Consider the following 22623-nt stretch of genomic DNA (forward strand, 5'->3'; position numbering starts at 1 on the left):
TTCTTTTGTTAGCTCACCCTCCCATTAATTGCTGATCGCTCTGTCGCTGTTCCTTTGGTTCTCTCTCAATGTTTAGCTATGTACTGTCTGTGTTTCTTTCTTTGTCTGTCTCTCTCAATACAAGTGCTTTATTGGCACAACTCATGTATTCACATGTACTGCGGATATTCCAGTGGAACATCTGAAAATGGGAATTTCTGATGGTGTTGCGGGTTGCACTGAAGACCGAGTTTTGTAACTACGCAGACGACACCCAATGTGTCATCCCACTCACTGGTACCCACATGCAAGAACTCAACAGAATCTTCACTATCATTGAGAACTGATGTTCAAAAACAACTTGGCTCTTAACAAAAGCAAAACAGAGCTTATGATAGTGGGGAGTTTCGCTGCCCTAAAAAAACTGGACAATAACTATGGCCTGTTCAGACTTGGATCGGATTCAGTTGCCCATGTTTATAAACTTGAAATCTTAGGAGTCACGCTTGATCAATCCTTAACCATGGAATCCCATGTTTCAAGCATCATAGTGGCTTCTGCATACTACATACAACTTCTACATCACATCAAACCACTTATCTCTCAAGCCAGTGCCGAGGTAATTGCGAGAGCCATTACTGGTGTGTAGTGGCTCAACTGAGAAGTGCTGATGTTGTCCCATCAAAAGTATAGCAGCCCCACTAAGATGACCTAGCATTGCCTCGACAAAAGCATAGTATTACATTTATAGAAGCCCTGTTTAGTGGGCGAACTGAGGAGTACCAGTATTGCCCCATTTCAAATATGGCAGCTCTAGTAGAAAATAGATTACACAGCCCTGCTGAGAAGTGCTGTTACTGTCTCTTTAAAAATGTAGAAGCCCATTAGCTCTGCACCATTAGGCCCTGCAAGTACTGTCCCATTGAATGCCATTACACCGAACAAGGTCACCAGTATGGCAAGGTCTATACTGGGTTCTATGTGATAATTCTGCATTTTGTAAGAACAAATACAAAAAAGACCGATTTATTTCGGCCGATTTGTGTGGTCTTCAAAAGGCCGAATTATCACATTCTACTGCCCCCCACCCTACTAAACCCCCCCTGGAAGGTGATCACACCTCACCCCACACTCCCACCCTCTCCCATGCTGTTACCTTCCTTAGAATTCAGGGGAGTTACCTCTCTCAACGCCTCCGTTCACGGCCCATAGCATGGCATTCACCCTCACCACATACACACTCAGAGACATGCAAACTGTCTCATTTGCCCTCTCCCGGCCACCTCCCTCCACAGATTCAATGCAAGAGGGGTGCACAGATGTACAAATACATCCGTCCCAAAAAGATTTTTAGAAATTGAGGGACAGACTTGCTTTGCATCTGTGCCTCCATTTCTATAAATCGTTTTGGGTTGAGTGTACTTCTACATCTGTGCACCCCTTTTCCCCAAGAGGAGTGCGCAGATGTACAAATACATCCAACCCAAAAAGATTTTTTGAAATTGAGGGACAGACTTGCTTTGCATCTGCAAACCATCCAAACCATTGTTCTCCTTGGAAAGAACTATAATATAGAACCACACATGCATTTCACACATCATTACTGATAGGCAACTCATGTATGTTACTGTAACAAAATCTAACATGTCCGGGGAACTGACATGTGATTGGGAGGAGTAAGGAATATTATATTAATATATTAAATTCACACTTTAGAAGGGTGATGCCTCAAAATGAAGATGTATTAAACTCTAATCTTGCATTAGATAAGGGAGCATACAGGATCAAAACAAGTGCTGACAGAGTTTGAAGAATTTTGCATGAAACCAGAAATTCCCAGAGACATGCTTTGCACGTCTTTGTAATATAAATTCATACTCATTGCAAAGTGGCCACCCACCATACTTTATACTTAAGGGTGCAATAATTCCTGCCCAGGAGCCAATGTTCAATGGCAAGAGCTACAGAAAATCCTCACTTTTTCACATGTGAGGATTTTCTGTAGCATGTCAACTAGGGCAAAGGCATTTTTTTCTTACGACCACCAATAATTTGGTTTACACTCTATCTATAAAGCTGGCTGAATCGTGCTTTTAGCACAGAGATACAGAGAGATGTAGGATATGAGGAGCAGCATGTGAATGGGCAAGGCAGGCTGGAAGATGCTTACAGAATGCTGAAAAACAGGCGATGAAACTGAATATGAAATGTGTTTTTAAGTGCCAACAGGTACCTTTTATTGTTGGACTATTTTTACATGAATGAATAGCTGAACAGGTGCGTTACCTACATTATGCAAGTGTGCATTTTACATCATTAAGGATTTACCTAAGGATTTTACAGAAGGGTTAAACTCAGTCTATAATCTAAGCTAAACTGGCATATTTTACTATGCAAGATTCTGCTATATTGTGAATCCAGGGTTATGTCCAATGAACTGATTTAGATAGTATTAGCTAGGCCTGGACCTAGAAGGAAACATTTGTAACTTCACATGATAAAAACTATGAATAGAGGCTTTTCCTGGCCTAGTGAAGTTGATTTTGAACAATGGGGGTGAATGAAAGGGCTAACAATACTAAAGGTAAATTGTATATGTCTATATACATATTTTGATTAAAAAAAGAAAAAATCTAATCCAGTGTGTTTTTAAAATTTTCAATGAAGGTGGCAGGTAAATATTGAATTCGTACAAATGTTGGATGCTAAGTTGATTTTCCAAATCTGTGCAAAAAGACATTCTTGTCTAAAATCTGCGTGCTACGCTATATTTCCAAAACTAGGAGAAAAACACAGGCCTGTAGATGTGAATTCTAAGCAATCAAGATTACATCAAACTCATACAAGTATTTGTTGTTCATTTTAAATTTGTGGAACTGAGGGAAATTGAGGTTCCTTTCTAAAAAGGCAGGGGCCCGGCCCTTCTTTAAGTCTTGTTTTTGATTACAGCGCTATTTCTTCACTGCTATACGTTGCCACCGCTCTGGTTGCATGAATATCTGCTTCTGTGAGTGGAGATAAAGGCACTGGATAGAATATAATTGACAGGATAAATGATAAAAAACCTACATAGTTGCCAAGCGGCCCTGTGTCGTGAGTGAGTGGGAGTAGTGATAAAGGCACTGGCTGGGCTATGATCAAAAGATTATATGACAAAGTAACACGAATAGTTGCCAAGTGGCCCCTTGTCATGTGTGACTCATAGATCGAGCCTTGCGTTTTCACCTTACAAGCTGTGCTCTGTAGGCCGATATTTACAATCAGAAAAAAAAGACAAGTTCCACAAAGTGAAAAGCAAGGATTTGCCAAACGTGGCAAACATTACATGGGCAGCTACAAACCAAACACAATGGGCCTCATTACGACCCTGGCGCTAAGGGGTCTGCGCCAGCGTTAGCTGCGCGGACCCCTTACCGCCAACTACGAGTTCCTGGAGCGCCATGGTCATTTTTCCGCCCGCTTTTTGCGGGCGGAAAAATCCATGGCGCTCTGGGACCTTGGTGTTAATTACGCCACCGTATTTTACGGTGGCGTAATTAACTCCTTCCCCACTCCCATTGAGCCCTATGGGGCCGAAATGGGAATGGGGAAGGGTAAATGGGTCAATGGGGACTTACCGCCCCGCCGACCTCGGAATGGGGCGGTAAGTCCGCCATCCGCCATGGCGTAAAGGGACTTTGCGCCATGGCCGGAAAGTCCGTCGATGGCGGAAAAAATCCGCCAGGGTCGTAATGAGGGCCAATAGCTTTACTAATGTACATCAGCTAACATTTGCCAGAGACTGGGGAGAATGCCGCGCTGAAGCGTTGGTAGACACAACACTACAACTACCAAAATGAATGCATTAGTAGGGAATTGTCAGATTAGAAAAGAGTTTAGAAAAAAAATTCATCCGGAAAGTTGTTTGAGAAGCTTGCAAGTATCTTCATGTATAATTGCAGACTTCAAGGTAATAATTGACCTTCAGCTATCTCCACCTCCTTTCCGGTATGGAAGCAGAGAAGACCAAGGGATCTTGGGCACTGAAGTATTTAGTGCAGCAATGTAGACCGGGTTAGTGGTACTAGCAATACTGAAGTACATCAGCAGGGCCTTGTCAGAGTATAAAGCGAATTCAAGCCTGAAGATATGGAGAGCATCACTACCATTATGTGATGTGCCTGTATGACTACAGTATTTGTGGCAGCTGTCTGCCAGTGGCAATATGAACGGTCTGGACTCTCGTTTCATGGAGATCTTAAGCAGTCCTCAACTCTCCCAATATTTCACTTCATCAGCACAGCAATGATATTCTTTTGCAGCTCAAAATGGATTGTACTTAAGATATTTCACGCGTCTGGAAATGCTCAGCACCTGCCTGAAACTCACTCCCACCAAAGCAGAATTCATCCTCCCCGGGCAATCCATCTAAACAGGAGACCATCCAAGGGTGTCTGAATTACATGCAGCTGATGAATTCACATCTCACTTGGCACCCTTGTGCCAAATTACTTGGGTACATTATTGGAAGCAATCCCTCCTTCCAGCAACATATCAACCGAAAAGCCATAACTGCCTGGCATCGACTAAAATCCTCCAGAAGATAAAACCCTTAGTCACACTCAAGGATTTCAGAACATCATTCCAAGTCTTGCTAACCTCACAACTTGATGGAGGGAAGGCCATCCTCATTAGCATTACAGCTGCAAACCTGACCAGCATGCGCCTGTATGCCCCATAATGGGAACAAAAACATTTGACTGCATATCCCCCATCCTAAGAAAATTACACTTGCTACTTATCACAGTCAAGGTACTCCCCAAAACTGCCTGCCTCCCATATAAGGCAACTACTGCTTGAGCTTCAGCCTACCTAGCCCCAAATCTCACGGGGTCCAGTGGAATGTTCTGCTCTAGGAGCCAGGCCATTGTGAGGCTCGAGACTAAACTGGCACACAAAGAGAACATCAGGAAACTGCCCTTCTCTTGCTATGCCCAGGCTAGGAATACCATCCCGGTCACAATCAGGAAGTAGCAATACCCCTGGAAGGAACTCAAGGCCCTGCTCTTCAGGAAATGTCAGGAAATACACAGGGGCCACTGGGGACCTACAACTCTGTAGTATGTGACTTGTATTGAGTGCACCAAATGCAAGCATCAGAATGTAACTGAGTAGCCTGGAACCTTATACTACACCAAGGTTCCAGGAGTGTCAGTTGGTACAGACAGGATGGGAAAGATGGCTGGAGAAGAAGTATATACCTTTAGCTCCTACCTCCTTTCTATAGCATGCCCTGTAACTAAATAAAGTAACTTCCTTTTGCACATACCTGTCTCCAGTCTGGTTCATGCATACCTGATGAACCCAAATACTACAAACTCCTAGGCATATACAGCCCTGTACTATGATATGATATTATAGGTTATTTATTTAATACCCAGAGGTTTCTAAGCTGGGAGTGGGGAATTGAACCTGAGTTGCACCGTGTCACCTTGCTTCCAAGGCGAGCACGTTGCCCCTGAGCTATCCTCCCCAGACGGCTATACGAGCTACTTTAATCTGTAAAGGAAAAAAGGTTAGTTCCACGAGTTCAATGCGCTGCTTGTATAAAGGTTGGAATAAACACACAATTTTGTTGCAGTATTAAAACAAATAATGCACTGGCTGAGACAATATTCGTATTCGTAAATTATTGTGTTCTATTCCTCTGTTTAAGACTAGAACAAGTCTGCCATCTGGCATACCTCAAACCCACTGTTGCTACTTTAATCTATAGCCTCACCTTCCTCTGACCTCTATTAACCCGCAATTACTTGTACAGCGCTCTGTTTCTTTCTAGCTAGGTTTGCGCTATAGAATCCCAAATACCGTATACAAAGCACAGTCCCACTCCCATATCACGAGCTTTTGTAATCCTTCTTCTTTCTTTTCAGTGTGGAACTTGCCGTCCTGTATTTATATCGGGAAAAAGTACTGAAATGAAAAAAACAAAAATCGAACAATATGAAAGCATTGTGTATTGAGCTCTGAAGCATTGTGTATTGAGCGCTGAAGCATTGTGTATTGAGCGCTGAAGCATTGTGTATTGAACACTGACGCATTGTGTATTGAGCACTGATGCATGGGTTGACACAGTGATTGTTGTTGGGAAACTGTTTTAATTTGTATACAATGTTTATGGCAGCTTTGTGCCATAGAACTCATTTGTGTTAAGGGGGAACACACACTGTGTTGTTTTCGGGTGCCCACATCCACTGTCAAGGCAACAACTCTTGCTTTCATCAAGAGCTAAACACGCACTCACTATTTAGAGGAAGATGGGGATTTACCCAAAGAAAACACCCCTCTCCTAGACGAAGACATGTCGTCCCAGGCATGCAGCAGATGTGCGCGAGCCTTCTTATGGTTACCCTGTGCATTAATAGCTCCCCAGCAATGCATCTAGTGGTGCTCACAGCCACGGGTAACCAGGGCTGTTTGCTTGACATTGGCCCATGACAGATGATGTAGCTCTGCATTCATTTATTTGATTTAAGTTTCTTTTTATCAAACATGCTATGAAAATACGGCCCTGAAAGAGCATGCTTGTATGTGGCCCGCCTGCTTGGCTACTGAATGGACACCGAGTGTACCGCTACTTCCGAGGGTTCCGTTCGTGCTCGCGTCGTGCCCGTACACAAATATTTACTCTACATTCAGCTGTAAGGAGGGTACTGGGTGTCTTGCGGCAACGTGGAGGTGATGGGGAATACTCAAACAACATTCACAGTTCAAAAACAGAACACATTCAATTAATTCAGTAAAAGGAGGTACATTATTAACTAGAAACTACTTGTGGATAGAAGTAAGCATAGCAATAAGACCCCAGCCAAGTCAAACTGAGATAACCTTGCAATACCAATTTATAGGTAGGGTCCTATCATAAAAGATTATGACAGGGACCCATTAAAGTCTATGTTGGTAGTAACATGTTCACCACAATGTCTTAAGTATGTAGCAAGATAAGGCCCTAGGCAGAGTTGCCTTGGGCAAACCCAGCCAGCAGTTGGCTTACTGGCCCATTTGGCAAGGTGACCATCACAGTTATATGTCAGCGTGGGGCACAGTTGCCAGGTGAAGTCTTATGGCGTCTTGCAGTCCTCAGATCAAGTCACTTGCTGCTCCCGGCTTCAATGCCTTAGTGCCGTAAAACATGTTCCAGTCCATACTAGTACAAAAGAAAGCTGAATAAGATTACAAGATCGTAAGATCTGTTTGGCGGTCACTTGTGGTCAATAGCCCTGTGTGCAGAGAAAGTCCTGATGCAAAGGAAAATGGAGTAGAAGACCTGCATTAATTCAAGTTGGTACAATAACCCTAGGCCCTTACCTAGTATGCGTCAGTCATTAATCTGTATGGTGCAAGCTACATGAAAAAGGAGCTTACATAACAGTTACACAAATGAGTTTATTAGTAACACAAACATCTAACATTAAATGGGGTTACAACAATCAATATAACATCAATCAAGTCAATCATAAAATGCGGAAAAACGGTAAAGGCAATAATTAGAAATAGGCACAGTTTGACAGCAATTCTTACTTGATAGGTATTGTCCAACAAGAGGCAGTCATTTAACAATCTATGTTTCTATGTTGGGTTTTTTGTAAAGCGCAACTAACACCGAAGGCAACTTGGCGCTGAATAGACCGCATGCAGATACAACTAGCGGATGGTCAGCCTAAAACAGTGTGTTTTTAACAAGCAGCGGAACTGAGGTCTGAGAGTGGTCCTGCGTGGCCTGAAGCATGCGAGGAAGATGGTTCCATAATATGGCTGCAGCGACCGAGAAGGAACGACCCCCCAGCCTATTGCAATAAAAACGAGGGACCTGTAGACAGCAGCCATCAATAGAATGAAGAGTTCGAGAGGGAAGGTAGGGGTGGAATTTAAACTGAAGTTACTCAGTCCCTAAGCCAAAAAACGCACGACGAACCGTACATGAGGCTTTGAACTGAATCCGACTCAGCACCAGTAGCCAATGCATCAGACGCAGGATGTGGATGACATGCTCCAGATACAGAGCATGCGTAGGGCCTCTAGCCGCCAGATTTTGGAAAACCTGCAAGCGCTGGATTAAGGTACGCTGGCCTGGCTAGATAAGGGGAATTGCAATAATCTATGGTTCCAAACACCAGGAAAGCAACCACCAGTGCCCACATAGACTCTGGTAGGAATGGATGGGCCTGCCTGACAGACCATTCTGATTTGGGGCCAACATCTTTAACTACTGAGACAGGATTAGGAAAAGGTCCAAGCGACAAAGGCCAAAAGGAAGGTGTGCAGCATGAGGCAATCTCTATTAAAAGACGAAACAGTTAGTAAATATAATATGGGACATCCAACCAACACCTTCACATCAACATTTGAGATGACATGCTACAGATGTAAGAGATTCCACACAAATGCTCAAATTATCCAATGTACGCTAAATAATGTTAACCTTTCTTCTTTAAATACAATGGTAGAGGTAATCCAAGGCATACATATGTTTCATATGTTTCAAGAGGAGTCTTTTAATCCATGTTTTCGTCAGGGCAAATCGCACAGTTTCAATGTGCCCTTTCTGGTTCAAACCCCAAACAAATATAGAATTCTGAAAAATATTAAAAAAATTGGAAAAAGTGGAGAATTTTCCACCAACATCATCCAAGAGGTACAATCTGCCACTTTAAGGCCAAATAACAATGGGATGACTCCACGGAATTATTGCTCGTGGTAATTTTGCCAAAATCCCAGTGGGGTCCTTTGGCTCCAGAAATGGGGATTAAACCACCCTTCCACCACTTGTAATCCTGTGGCCAATCCACGGGACCAAGTGGTGGTAACGGTCAATGAGATTGGTCGGCATTTAGCAGATTGACTGCCGAATTACCACCAAACTCATAATAAGGCCCTCAGTATACTTGCTAAACTGGTCTTTTTATAAATTGTAATTAATCCAATATTTTCACCGAAAACACAATTGGGCATGGAACCAACCAAAACCCCCACAACAGGATGAACCTTCCCATAAATCACCTGATCAGTATGATCCCTCAATCTATGGAAACACCTACCTGTAGCGTCATCTCACTCACATACTGTCTTCCACTACAATAATATGGGCAAGTTCACCTTACATTATCTGACAAGACGAACAAAAGAGAGGCAGAAAAATGATAATGATAGTCATCTCTCTACCAATTTGTAAAATATTTTTTTTTTAATGTGTAAATCAAGATAAAATGTTCAGATCCCATGAAGAGATGTCGCTTACCAGAATCAAAATTTAAATAAAGAGTCAAAGGCGGCCACTGCAACTTGCTTAACGAGTGGGTGACAGCACAAAAAGCAAATTGAGCGAAATAGCCTGCACCGAAGAAGATTTGATATTCAAACTTCAAAGAGTAAAATCAGAAATGGAAAATCAGGATTGGATCATAACGAATGAGAAATAAGCATCCAACAAACGGCTAAAGAATCTTCCAAAGACATCTAACAAATTGAAAGTGCCTCAGGCATACTGTGCCAAATTTCCCGACAAATCTATGAGGAAAACCTTCATGAGAACGCATTTAAACCTGCTGCCAACACATGAAATCCTGGCCATCAGGACGATTAGCGACTCTGACAAATGCAGACTATGTGAGGACCTGAACCAACCTGAAACTTTAAGACATATTTTGGTGGCGTCTCCACAAATGAGACAGGAAAGAGTCGCCTATTTGACGCAACTTTTTGCGGGTTCGACTCTCATCGAAGAGGAAGGATGGTGGAACCGCTTGATTTCAGGCGAACAAACAAGATGGACTATAGCAACGGCAAAGCTTTTGGAAATTGCCTTGACTACTGAATAAGATACAATACCATCTAAACTCAGCGGAAGACATCTTTCTTTGAACTTTTTTCTTCTTTCTTTGGAGCCTTTCTTTTTCTGTCATCTTAGTTTGTTCTCATCTCTTGCGAACGTTCGGACTGTGTGCAACCACGGATCAATTCTGAAAGCTTTGTGTTCATGCCTCTGGGATGTTTTAGTTCTTCTTCTACCATTTCTTCTCAGACCTTGTAAAAATCTGATTGATTAAATACAAATAATAAAAACATTTTTAAAAAATAGAGTCACAAGCACTGAACTAGCTCAGGAGAAAAACATGTCATAAGCATCTTGTACCCTTATCTCTAAATAATAAGGAATAGTTAAGAAAAGGGGAGCTTAGCGATACATTTAAGGGGAAGAAAAAAATTGTGCTGCTCAATCAACACATTAACACACACAAATTACTGAAACTAGAATCTATTTGTCTACATTGGATGACCTTTGCAGATGTCTTAATACGGTTTGATTGAGCAACTTTAGGACTGTAAAGAAAGCTTGATGTGTTCTCCTCATATGCTGAAAGAAACAATTTGACTGAAAAAATCCCCAAAAATCTAAAGTATTCCTTTTCACCCAGCTTAGGTCTCCAAAGGTCATGAACTGGACAATGACTGGCTCCAGATTAGAATGAGCGGATGCACATAGTTATCTGGACTTTGAATGATCCAATTCTGGCTCCATTAGTAAAACAGAGGATAGGTTAAAAAATAAAGCCAAAACCTACACCGCCAAACTTAAAAGAATGTATTAAGAATTCTGTAGGTTTTCATTAATGCCCACTGTTAAATATTACAAAATGAAAATGATGCCTGCCCTGACTAATGGTCTTGAAGTTATTCTGGGTGATTTGGAGGAATTTTTGAATTACTTGGAAGGCAAGATATGGAAATCTATAATTCCATTGCCTTACTCGTTTCCTGACTGTGTTTTACACCATGAACTTTGTTTCCCTTCTTTGGGAACCCTAGGTCCGCTCGATGAAATTGAGCACTTTTGTTAAAATATTGGCTCCCCGTTAAATTCCCTGTTTGAGGACCTTTGTACTAGCTTAAATGAAAAATCGATGCCAGTTTTCAATACTTTTGCGGATAGCCGTAGGTCCATACTAGAAGAGATGGGTTATGATAACTGGTTACAATCCTGTTACTTTTTTAGAACTAAACATTTTGAGATAGACCGGTGTTATAACAGGGATTCTCTTTCAAACTTGACACTATAGAAAGAAGAAGGTTCTACTCTGCAAAGGGATACAAATACCCAAACTCATGATTACATTTCCTGCTCCACGGCAAAGATTACAATACATGCAATTTCAATTTAACATTGTTCCCTTGGCCCCCATGTTGGTTTGTCCAGACAATTAAGAAATTGCAGTCTAAGAAAGTTCCAAAATTGTTGAGAGAATTTAAACATTTGATCATTTCTTGCCGAGCTGTACATGAATTTACAGATATATCCGGCAGGCCCTCAACCTCAGGACCAGCAACAATATAGAAAACTGCAAACGTCTAAATGCTTATGTGGTTTAAACAATGTCAACATCTCACTGCTGTGATGGTTTGTAGCCAGGGCATGCAGGTGCCTCGACCCCTGTTGAATGTGAAGAAGTCACATAGTGGTGAAATGACAAATAGGCCTCTTGAAAAGCTTTGTCCTGGCTGCATTGGTGATACATTATGACCAACATAGTGGCGAAATGTGTCAGTGAGCTGGTCAGCTCAACTAGTAAAAGAAGAAAAACATGTATAGATGTCACTCTCAAGTACAGCACGCCACCCCTTTGGCAACTGCAACCACATCACAGTGCAAATAAGCCACAAGCACGTGAGGTGAATAATGTCAACAAATAGAGACAATCCTAATCTTTTTTTAGAAGAGCAATCTCAGGCCAAGAGCTGGTTATGACTTTGGAGAACAAATCTGTCGCATGAAAGCAAATGCTGGTTGGCTCCCTAGAGGTTCCCATCTTGTTGGGGAGATAAACTAAGGAGTAGGCTGGGTGTTCCTGTACTGCCCGATTCTAGTTGTGGCTCCTTGGTGGACCTTTAGACCTACTCAAAGGGTTCCAAAATTAATGCTGTAGAAGAGATAGAAGTATGTGGCAAGCACATGATAGTTCACACTTCATTTTTTAGTATGCCTCTGCAATTAGATTGTAACCATTGCTTGTCTTTGACCAGCCACTAATCACTTATCACCAATTCATTAACTGGTAAGTCATTTCACTGATTGCATTAAGATGATAGGTTGCAAAGCATAAACGTTTGGTCTGCAGGTTTCTAATGGATTTAATTGTTTCATCTGACAGCAGAATGATGGCATTATATGTCATGTTAAATATAGTTTCTGTCTATAGGCCCTCATTACGAGTCTGCCAGTAGCCCACTGGGGCTACTGTCGGGTTACCGGCAGAGTCACGTTACCATTTCTACTGCCCGATATCCCGGTGTTACTGGGATATTGCGGGCGGCGGAGGAATGGGAACCCTGAAGTTAGTAACGGTGCCAGTGCTTCGGTGAAAAAGACTTGTAGTTTGCCGGTCCGGAAAAGGTGGCAGCAACCTTTGTTACCGGCACTTTTTTTCCGGAACGGCAAACTTGTTATGAAGGCCATAGTCTAAGTTAGCATTGCTAATTTGATGTGTAAATTTCATTAGAAAGGGGATGATCCTCTCACTCCTTTCAATATCAACACCAACAATCTGGTTTGGGTTCTACAGCAAAATGGTTAGATCAGTCAAGGTAGAAGTATTCTGCAATCTGGGATGGGCACAGATCACTGTACTACACATATTTTATGGTGCAATAGTACTGCATATGGGAGGCACTGTTTATTATTTATTGTTTTCGCAACTGCTAATTAGTGCTCAGTAAATTTAGAATCAAGTATTTGTGTTGCATTCTACAAGATTCTATTCATTTCTATTCAACCGTTATTTAGTATCATGGTGCTGGATTGCAAGGCCTGTTGGGTGTGAGTATCTAGAATTTGATGTCAGTGGGTCTCATTACGTTTTTGCCGGTCTGGAAAAAAATGCTGGTCATTCCAGCACATAAATATAGGTATTTCACAATAACTGTGAATAGGGACTTGAAAGGCAATACAAGAAGGTTTTAAAATCCACCCTACACAACCCAAAGGTATGAGATAAGCCCAACAGGATTTCTATTTTAAGACATGTTTTAAATGCATACAACTGAAATAATCCTTACTAATCTTCAGAAAAAAGTGAGCCAAAACGTAGCTTCACAAAAGGTAATTAATTATAAATGACAAAATAAAAACATGTAATTCCTTAACAATCACAAGCCTCTGTCAGGATGCAATGAAGCAAACACACAGGGCCATATTCTCCAAAACGAAGGCAAATGAAAAAAGCGGACAACTCGGGGGAGCTGAACAGCAACCCAAAGGATGAGCCGTGCAGATCCCTTGCATACTCCAATAGAAATGTATGACTGGCTCCTGGTACATGTATGGTTGCTGGGAGTGTATTTCACAGAGACGGCTATTACAGGGCCTGTCAGTATGAAATGCGAGAAAAATAAAAAAGTATTTCTATCCCCATTAAGAAATGTTCTCCCCTTTTTCTCCCTATTTCAGACAGGCACAGGGGAATATCTTAGTTTTCTGTCAATTTTAAAGCACACCCAATTTATGGATTCAGGATGCACTTTAAAAAGCACAGTAATCTCCCTTGATTTGCACAAAAATGCAAACAGTTGGGTAAGGGCATCGGAATGTGCACATCTAATCTAAGAGGCATACATTCTGTGTCTGCCGATTGGGCTGGTTCTTGTTTTGGGGAAAATTGTGATGCCCCCAAACAATTTAAGAATCTGCCCAAAAATTCACAGTTCTCCAGTTCTCTCTATATGGTATATATATTCAATGAAAAAACGTTGTTAAAGTGACGTTATGGTTAAGTTGCACTAATAAAAATCTATGAAATACATAGAAAAAACTTTTTTAAGGGATGTTATTGTTACAAGTAGAACCGAAAAACCTCAGAAATTCGGCAGTTATGGAAAGCTAAGCAACCATAACTCGCGCCACCACTGTGCACTGATACGACTAACACCCAGGACATCAAAGATGACATGACAAATGTCATTGATGACATCACTGATGACATCACATGTGCAATTAATTTTGATGAAAAGTTCCTACAAGGGGTTGTGTTTATAATGTTTATAATGTTGGTAACAAGATGTCAGGGGTCGATCGGGAGACCTATCATGAACTACTTAATGTATTAAAGAATATACTCTTTTAGGGCGGAAAATCCTTTTCCAAAATGGCCACCATGAAAAGGGAAGGTGGGGTTACATACAGGGCCTATCTTCACTTTCCATGGCAGCCTGCAGAAGGTGAAGAGACGAACCGATCACCATATTACCACAAGCATATTTTTCTTCCCTTTCAAAGCTATCCCACTTTCGAATAACTTTACCACAAAGCCGGTCCCAGGTAGACATGGCACTTTAACACCATGTGTTGTCCCTCGTGGTCATGTCCAGTAGCCAGATTGTCTGGATCATGACTGTATTCCATAACCCAGACAATGTGGCCAAAGGTATATCACTATTTTTTGTACCTACATTATGACACTTGTCAAAAAATAAAGCACGGGCACATTTGTAAAACCATGCTTTCAGGTCCTTGCCAATGCTCCTTACACAAGTTTCCTGGAAATCCACCCATGTTTTATTTTTTCAAAAGTGTCAAATGTATGCACATACAATAGTTATATATCTTAGCCCCCACTTGACAAAATCCATTCAGACTTTACAAAAATATTGACATCTAGATCTAAATTCTTTTAGCAAACTTTTGTGTAGATTCGTCAAATTGCACCACATTTATATGCCTTTACAATATTTTCAGATCCCCCCTCTACTTTTGCCCCATCTTGAGAAAATCCCACCACACTTCACAAAAACATTTATATCTAGATCTATTATCAGTTTGCCAACTGATAAAAAAAGGGAAATGGGTCAGCGGACCAAACCCAGATATCACACATTTTTTTGTTTGGACTTACTTTTTGGTCTTTTAAAAAAAAATACTGGACGGATTTCCACCAAATTTACAAAAGCATGCTTTCGGGACCAAGCCGCCACTTCTGCCGCAAATCTTAGTCCAGCGGTTTGGGCTGTAGGCATTAGCAAAGTTTTTCTCCATTCAGACTATGGAGAAAAATAATGTGGGCTGCCCCTATAACTTTGCCCCCCCTGCCCCTTGACAAAACCTCACCAAACTTTGCAAAGAAATTCAGAGCGGGCCATATACTTGCAAAGTTTGGTGAGGATTCGTCCAGGGGGAGTAAAGTTAGAAGCTGCCCAAAAAGAGGTCTTCCTATAGAGTTAGCAACTTAACATATATGCATGAAATAAAGGTTTAAATAATCTTAACTAAACTACCAAGCTGTTATCAGGTATATATTCTGCAATCAGACCTGCTGAACAAAGTCGCTCCAAGCATACTCTTTGTCACAGACATGTACATCACAGTGTGCGCAAAGCGTGTCGCACTTTGAGAAATAGAACATCTGGGATGATGGACATGAAGATCCTTCATTAATGGTGGCAGCTATTGCAGGAGTATGAAAAAGGTCATGTGTACATTAAAATGCCGCTGCACACAGCAGTCACCTAGGAGGGCCCCAAAAGAAGTAAACACAAAAATGGGAACTATGTTGATCATGTGCAATAGCCAAAGTTGAAATCCATATTAATAGATTGAGTGCCACAATGGTACAGAAGTTAGCTCAGTGTGTTAAGCACTCATTGCAGAGATATGTGTTCATATAAAAGATTAGAAGAGCACATTCCAGCAAGGCTGGCTGAACCTTTCCTATGTCTGAAGTTTATAAACCTACCTGCATATGTACTTGGTTTTGCAGCATAAGAGGTGCTATTATCAGCAATGTTCCTGCACCAGATAGGTGTTGCTATAAAAACTAACATGTAATTCATATGGTGAAGATGTACAAATTGGGTTGTTCAGATGGGGCGTTCTAAAACCTAGGCAATCCCCTCCAAAGATGAGCATAAACTATTAGTCCAAGAACTGAATAAGTATCCGAATTCAAGACTATGGAACCAAAGTGTTCATGCTTGTATCCTAGCTTTGCCAGGAGACAATACAGTGATCCTGGTCAAATCATATAATCTCTCTTGCATTACTGTGCTCTCTTCTTGCATGCTGGTGGCATCATTTAGCTCATTACTTGATATTTATTCTTAGGTAGGCCATTTGAGTGGAAGGGGTGGTAGACAAGGGAGAGCGGACCAGATGTTGTAGGCCTTATGCAAGCATATTTTAAGGTCTGCATGTTTGACACAAAAAACGTTTTGCTTTTTGTATAAAAGTCAAATGTTTTTCTGCATGTTTATGAATGGCAATTTCACAAGCCATTATTTTGGAAGTATTTAAAGCTTAAAAGTACAAAAGACATACCTAGATTAAATCTGTTAAATCACATCGATTGGTATGGTGGTACCTATATACTTCCCTTGATGATGGAGAGAATGAAGCTAGAATCATACCCATTTTGAGTAACACCCTACTGTAATATTTTGGTTTTAAAAATTGTCAGATTTGGAAATGTGATTTGTGTATTTTGCAAGTCAGATTTATGAAAAGAGATTGTTTTAGTACATGGTAAGAGCTGGAAAAGAAAGTGTTCAAATGCAAAAATTGCAGAGTTAGCACAAATCCCAGCTTCACCCCTTAAGCTATGCATGATCCTCAGCATCTTATTTAATCTTTTATTTCCTAACCTCTCAGAATTGCCCGTCCCTAAACCTTTCAAAATTGTCAGCCCTTCAGAGTGATTTCCTTCACAGCGTATGATCTTCATAAAAGCCTCACTCATTGTTTCACTGGCTGTAGGGTTGCTTGCACTGTAATAGTGAGCATTGATATATTGCACACCACAGGCACTTGTTCCCTTGATCTCTAATGGCAACACTATTTGAAAAACATGACTCCTTCCTGGTAGCTTCTAATCTGCATTCACTATCCATGCTATGCTATGTGTAGCTTTCTCCTTCCTTACAATTGGTCTGCTCTATCCATGCTTGAGCACTTTTGCATTCTCTGAGGCAGCTAATGCGAGTTCTCTGCCTATTCTGGGTTACATATATCTTTTACATACAGTCTGGCATTAATACCAGAGGCTGCATACCTTGTTGGATGCTATTGATAAAAAGTATCCTGTTTGTATACTAGAAGAGAAGTGACCTCTTTGGAGATTGCTAATGTTGGCCATCAAATGCTACTTGTTTATCATTCTGATTAGAGCAAGTATGGAGAGGGTAAGGGGACTTAAAGGGAGTAAACGTGCTTATTTTGAATGCTGTGAGGCAGCATATCAACCTATACGTTCTGATCACGTTGAGGGTGGGCGGGGGGGCTGCCACCAGATACTCTTGATCACTTCATTCCTTTGGTTTGGTGGAGGGGGGCCCCAAAGATGTCAATGCCCAGGACCCCAAAAATGCTTAAGATGGCCCTGATCATTACATTTATAAACAATTAGAGGACATTTAATGATATATTAGAAAGAATTGAAAAATTATCAAGTAATCAGAACCAACAGGTAAGAATCAGTATCCTGCCCAGAAATATGAAGACCACATTCTGCAGCCTACATAACAGACGCTCTAGGACCTTATTTTTATCATATTACCTAGTTAGGTGTTGAGATCACACATGATATCTAATGGGGCACGTAGACAGTACTGCAGTGGCAGATATGTGTCATTTACACCAATTTAGGACTTTCTTTGCACCCACCCATGCAGTAAATACCCTACATGTTTTTAGTTTTGGCTATTATGTGTTGCTAAAGGCTCAACTCATAAGCCAACATTAATGGCAAGTGAATTAACGGTAAGGGGGACCTGGCATCCAAGGCGGGAAACATAGCCAGCTGGAATTGTGTGGCTATGTGCCTACCGAGGGCCTGTCCTTGACCATTTTATTACTATATAAATCCCCACCCCTGACCACCCATACATGCCCTAATCCCACCCGTGAGATCTCATGTTGATTCATGTTCAGCGGCAGAAGTACAGGCGGCTGCCTTTTTTCCTCTCAAGGTGGCAACCACGTTATGTTTATGCTCTTTTGCTGCTTTACAATAAAGTGAGCACCCACTGCCGATAAAGTTTTCTGAATCGATAGAAGAGATGTTTGCCACATTACTATTTTCATATGCATACTTATTCAGATTACTCTACTTTACAGGCATAATTGCATGTTGGCAATGCAGTAAACAATGCTTGCTGTGAGGTTGATAGGTTGTGAGTGCTGCCTGACAGGATTCAGTGTAAATAGGCATGTTGGTGACTGGGCTCACATCTGATAATGCGTCAGCTTTGCAGAATGCATTTCAAGGGCTGTGCAAGGCAAGCGAACAATGGTAATTTAGCACCCTAGCTCTGTCCCCCTGCAAGCATGATACTCACCAGACAGGGGCAATCAGAGAGGTTAGGACAGGCTGGGGTTTTGCCAAGTAATATCATTATATGGAAATATTCATTCATTAAGAAGAGGTCTGCCTGTGAACCTGTATCCCATAATAAAAGGTTCATATTGCAGATATTTGCCATATTGTTCACACATATTTTAATGCTGGTTAAACAATCTGGTTCCTGCCCTCATGTCACATGTAAAATGGATTAAAGTTTTGCTCACCAATAACCCTGTCGAGGTTCACATCAAGAACATTTCGTTTTTTATGAAAAGGTGCATACTTGCCAACCCTAATGATTTAGGCAGTAGGCTACTGCTTTTTAAGCAGTCCTGCCGCCTACAGATTTGGGTGACAGATCCTACTGATTTTTACAGGGGCAGGTCATTTATGTGGCTCTAAGGCAGGCTGCTTGAGACCGGCCCAGGACAAAGCATGCAACACATTAGTTAGTTAGTCTGTCTGTGCGGTGGGCGGGTAACTGATTACTTTGAGTGATGGGCTCAGACCAATCCAGTGACCTGACAGCTACGTGACTCTGCCCCGCACTCTGGCCGGGACAGGCCTTAGGTGAACCACCAGTGAAGGCAAGTGGCAGGGCGTACCACCATAACAGAGCATCTGCGTATCAGACTGAGGAGGGTATCAGTCTCCATGTTCAGTTATTAATCTTGCACTGCAGGAATAAATATGTATTTCCCAGGCTGCTGCTACAGAGCAGTGGCAAACGTTGCCCACCAGCTCTGTGTAATTACCTTCTGTGAAGTTAGGTAATTGAATTCGGTGTTAATTTACCATTCAAAATTATTCATGTTAAACATCTGAACATCTTTCCATGTTGTGCTGTTTGATGGGTTGTGTATTTTAGAATGCTCCAGTGATGCCAACAATGTATGTTTTGTATTTTCCTATGATGTAATTGTTATGCAAAGTATTATTTTGGAAACTTGAAAAATCCTACATCTTTTTGGTCACAGAAAGTTGGCAAGTATGAGGGTGTGCCATCTGTTCTGTCTGTTCGACAACAAGATGGTAGTAGGAGGTGGAGGGTCCTGGTGATTGAAAAGGAATAGTATCAGATAGGGAAAATTAATATTAATTTTCTTTGCTAAGCTTTGCAGTCTGTTTTGAACATGTGACCGTGACTGGTGCACATGGAAAAAGACTATGCAGCTAGGGCAGAGAAGCACATTTATATCCTCAAGGAGATGGTGATACATGGTCGGCTTTGGGTGAGAGATGGCACTTACTGGGCTCACGAAAGAGAGAATTCCAGAATCAAGGGTATTCCGAAATATTTCAATTGTATTACACATACTTCTCTCCTTACAGAAACACACACACATAAGTGTGTGGCAGGCAGCATTTAATTAATTGTAAATGCTGCCAGCCATGCGAGCATGGTAGACAGCATTTACAATGGATGCCTATGGAATCTTCCTGCTTAATGCTGGTGCATATAGCCAGCAGGCCCCATAGGCATCCCCAGTATTTCCGCTGGCATGAAAATGCATGCCATCGCAAATGCTGTGGCATTTGTATGGCAGAAAGAAAGGGAGGCCACGGAAATGCAAGTTGTGTTCCGCCCATCCACTCCACCATGCAAACGAATGAAAATGGGGCGTGACGTAACAAACATGCATAAAAGCGTGTTATACATGTTTGTTCCGTTACGCCCCAACGTAAATGAGCCCCCTAGTGTCTAATAGCATATTTCCAACAGGGCTTCAGAGATTACTGCTTTGACTTTTAACTTGACATTAAAAGGTCGAAAGGGTTATAGGTGTTTCCTTGTCTTAGAATAAATACCCTGACACATTTGCAACCATGTGTCTTTGAATGGCACAGACATCTTTGTTTTTTACATTCTAAATAATCTCACAAACCTCGGCCACACCATAGACAGCCTTGTGTGCATTAATGTCTGCATATTGCTGCTAATAACCCCCGTGTCTGACCTTCGCTGGCTGTCCTTGAGAGCGATAGGAGATAGGACACAATACTACAGGGCCATGAACTTCACACTGATTCATTAAACTAGGCAGAGCACCGAATTTACCATTTGGGTGAATTCCTCTGGGTGAATTCCTCGCCATTTGTGACCATCACAAACTTTGGCCAATCACCCGGATTCCACCACATCCCTTCCCACAACAGTTCTTTGCAGGATGCGGCGCTGCCTCGTGCTTTGTGAGAAAAGTTACTGAAATGTTTGTGGCTGAACATAACTTTGTTTATTGCTTTTTGCGATGAATTATCCGATTCCATATTTTTAGGCTGTGCCCTGGAGTTAGGTTGCGTTCCAGGAATCCTTCCTAGACTAAAACAATAGGTGGCTTGTTGAGAAGCCGTTTTCCTACACCACGTGCCTTGCATGGAGGAAACATGCACAGTGGCAAGGCAGACTGGAGCCAGGAGTTCATTGTGAAACCCCCGAAAGTAATGTGTGGTGTGCAGTCCACAAGCACAAGGGCTTGTGAGCTCGCTCAAGATATGCATTTATTGGTGGTTGGGACAATGTCATAGTGAGCATGTGGTTTTACCGTGGAGACGAATATGTTTCATTTCATCTAATATCGAAATGAAATGGCGGATATTTTGGTTTCAGCTGTGAAGTGCCTGTAGTGTTACTGAAGCATAACATCATTTACAGGTGCTAGGTATGCGCTTTGTTTATCATTTCGAATAAGAAGCCTTTGCAATAATTATTACACTTCGCAACTTGCAAGTACATTTTGCCTCACCTCACAGGAGCTCATTTGGCTTCTAGGTGTCATTTTGCGGTGGGGAGCCTCAGGTCCTTATTCACAGAGCGTTTCCAATGGGGGGAGGGTAGGGGTTGCCATTATAAAACGCTTCTGTGAATTAGGCCCATATGTTTGCACTGCAAAGTAAGTGGCTGACTGCTGCCAAATGTTCCTCATTTGCATGGCAATAGGCAGCATACACCTTTAATCATGTTCTGCTAACTGAAGTAAACTGTTGTGTTTATAGCAGTTTCTCAATTGCTTGTATTTTTGCGCTGTATATGTTTGCCCATATTGTGAAAACTAGCAATATGCTTTTCATTCAGAACTACAGAATAGGATTATTTTGAATGAATCTCCAAGCAATGCTTTTATTATGTTAAGCTTTAAGCGGCTAATAGGGGCTCTCAAGGGCAGATAAATATGCTTTTAAATAAAGCTAAGGATCTAGGAAACCAGATCCTTAAAATCGATCGCAAATATGGCCAATGTTCTATCAAACCAGCCCTCCTTTTCTTTGAAGGGAAAATAGCCCCTAAATTAACATATGGCTTGGAGCTATGTACGGGGCTAACCATTACTAAACTTGATGCCATAGAAGGAGTCATTTGGAGACGGGTTCTTCTCTTACCAAATGCAGTCCCTTTGGCTGCAATACGATATGAATTAGGCTATGTCTCCTTAAAAGCTTGGGTTCATTGGAAGGTGCTTTTGCTCTATGTCAAACTTAAGGCTCCATTATGTAAGAGGATTCAATTCAACACTACAGCTAAGTCAACGCCTAGTCTATAATACTGAATGAAAACCCTTATTGATATATCTTTATGTCCAGTTCATGCGTTCTGGATGACTACCCCTATATAACACCCCTCTGTTGGAATCCCCCTGACCCCACTGAGCCAAGAAGTAGTTCTGTTTTGCAAGTTAAAAGGTTTATTTGATAATTTAAACAATATATATATATATATATATATATCACGCTTTATAATAAATTAATAATTGAATATCACACTTAATCTGATATGATGAAGATTAACAACGGAGAATCTGGCACTAGCACACTTCTTTATAATCAATGATGAGTGGTTATAGGATGGATAAGATAGCAACAATACTTTTATGGTTTCCAATGGATGCAATGTGGAATGAAATGCAGTACAGAAAATAACTTGATAGGATTTCAGCAAAAGACAATGTAATCACTTTCTCTGGCAATCCCCTCCCCCCTTTATGCAATGCAAGGAAATGGAAGGAAAGCACACAGTTCTCAGAAATGCAATCAAATGTAATTCAGTTCACCCCAGCAACTTAGACTACAGAAGTTGAAAACACAGGCCCAAATGCTTTTAAATGTGCTGGCAATGTAGAAAAAAAATATGCTAAAATGCTTTTAATTCCCTCTAGAGGTTCAGGGTGAGTGAAATCAAGTTAATATTAGTCCAGGCTCACTTTAGCAGTGATGCAGGGATAGTTTTTATGAGGCAAACGATTTTTTTCAGAGGAAAGCAAAAGCAGCTATCTTTTTGCAAGTGGAGAAA

This window comes from Ambystoma mexicanum, chromosome 7q (assembly GCF_040938575.1).
Source record: "Ambystoma mexicanum isolate Mex_15411 chromosome 7q, UKY_AmexF1_1, whole genome shotgun sequence".
Taxonomy (NCBI): domain Eukaryota; kingdom Metazoa; phylum Chordata; class Amphibia; order Caudata; family Ambystomatidae; genus Ambystoma; species Ambystoma mexicanum.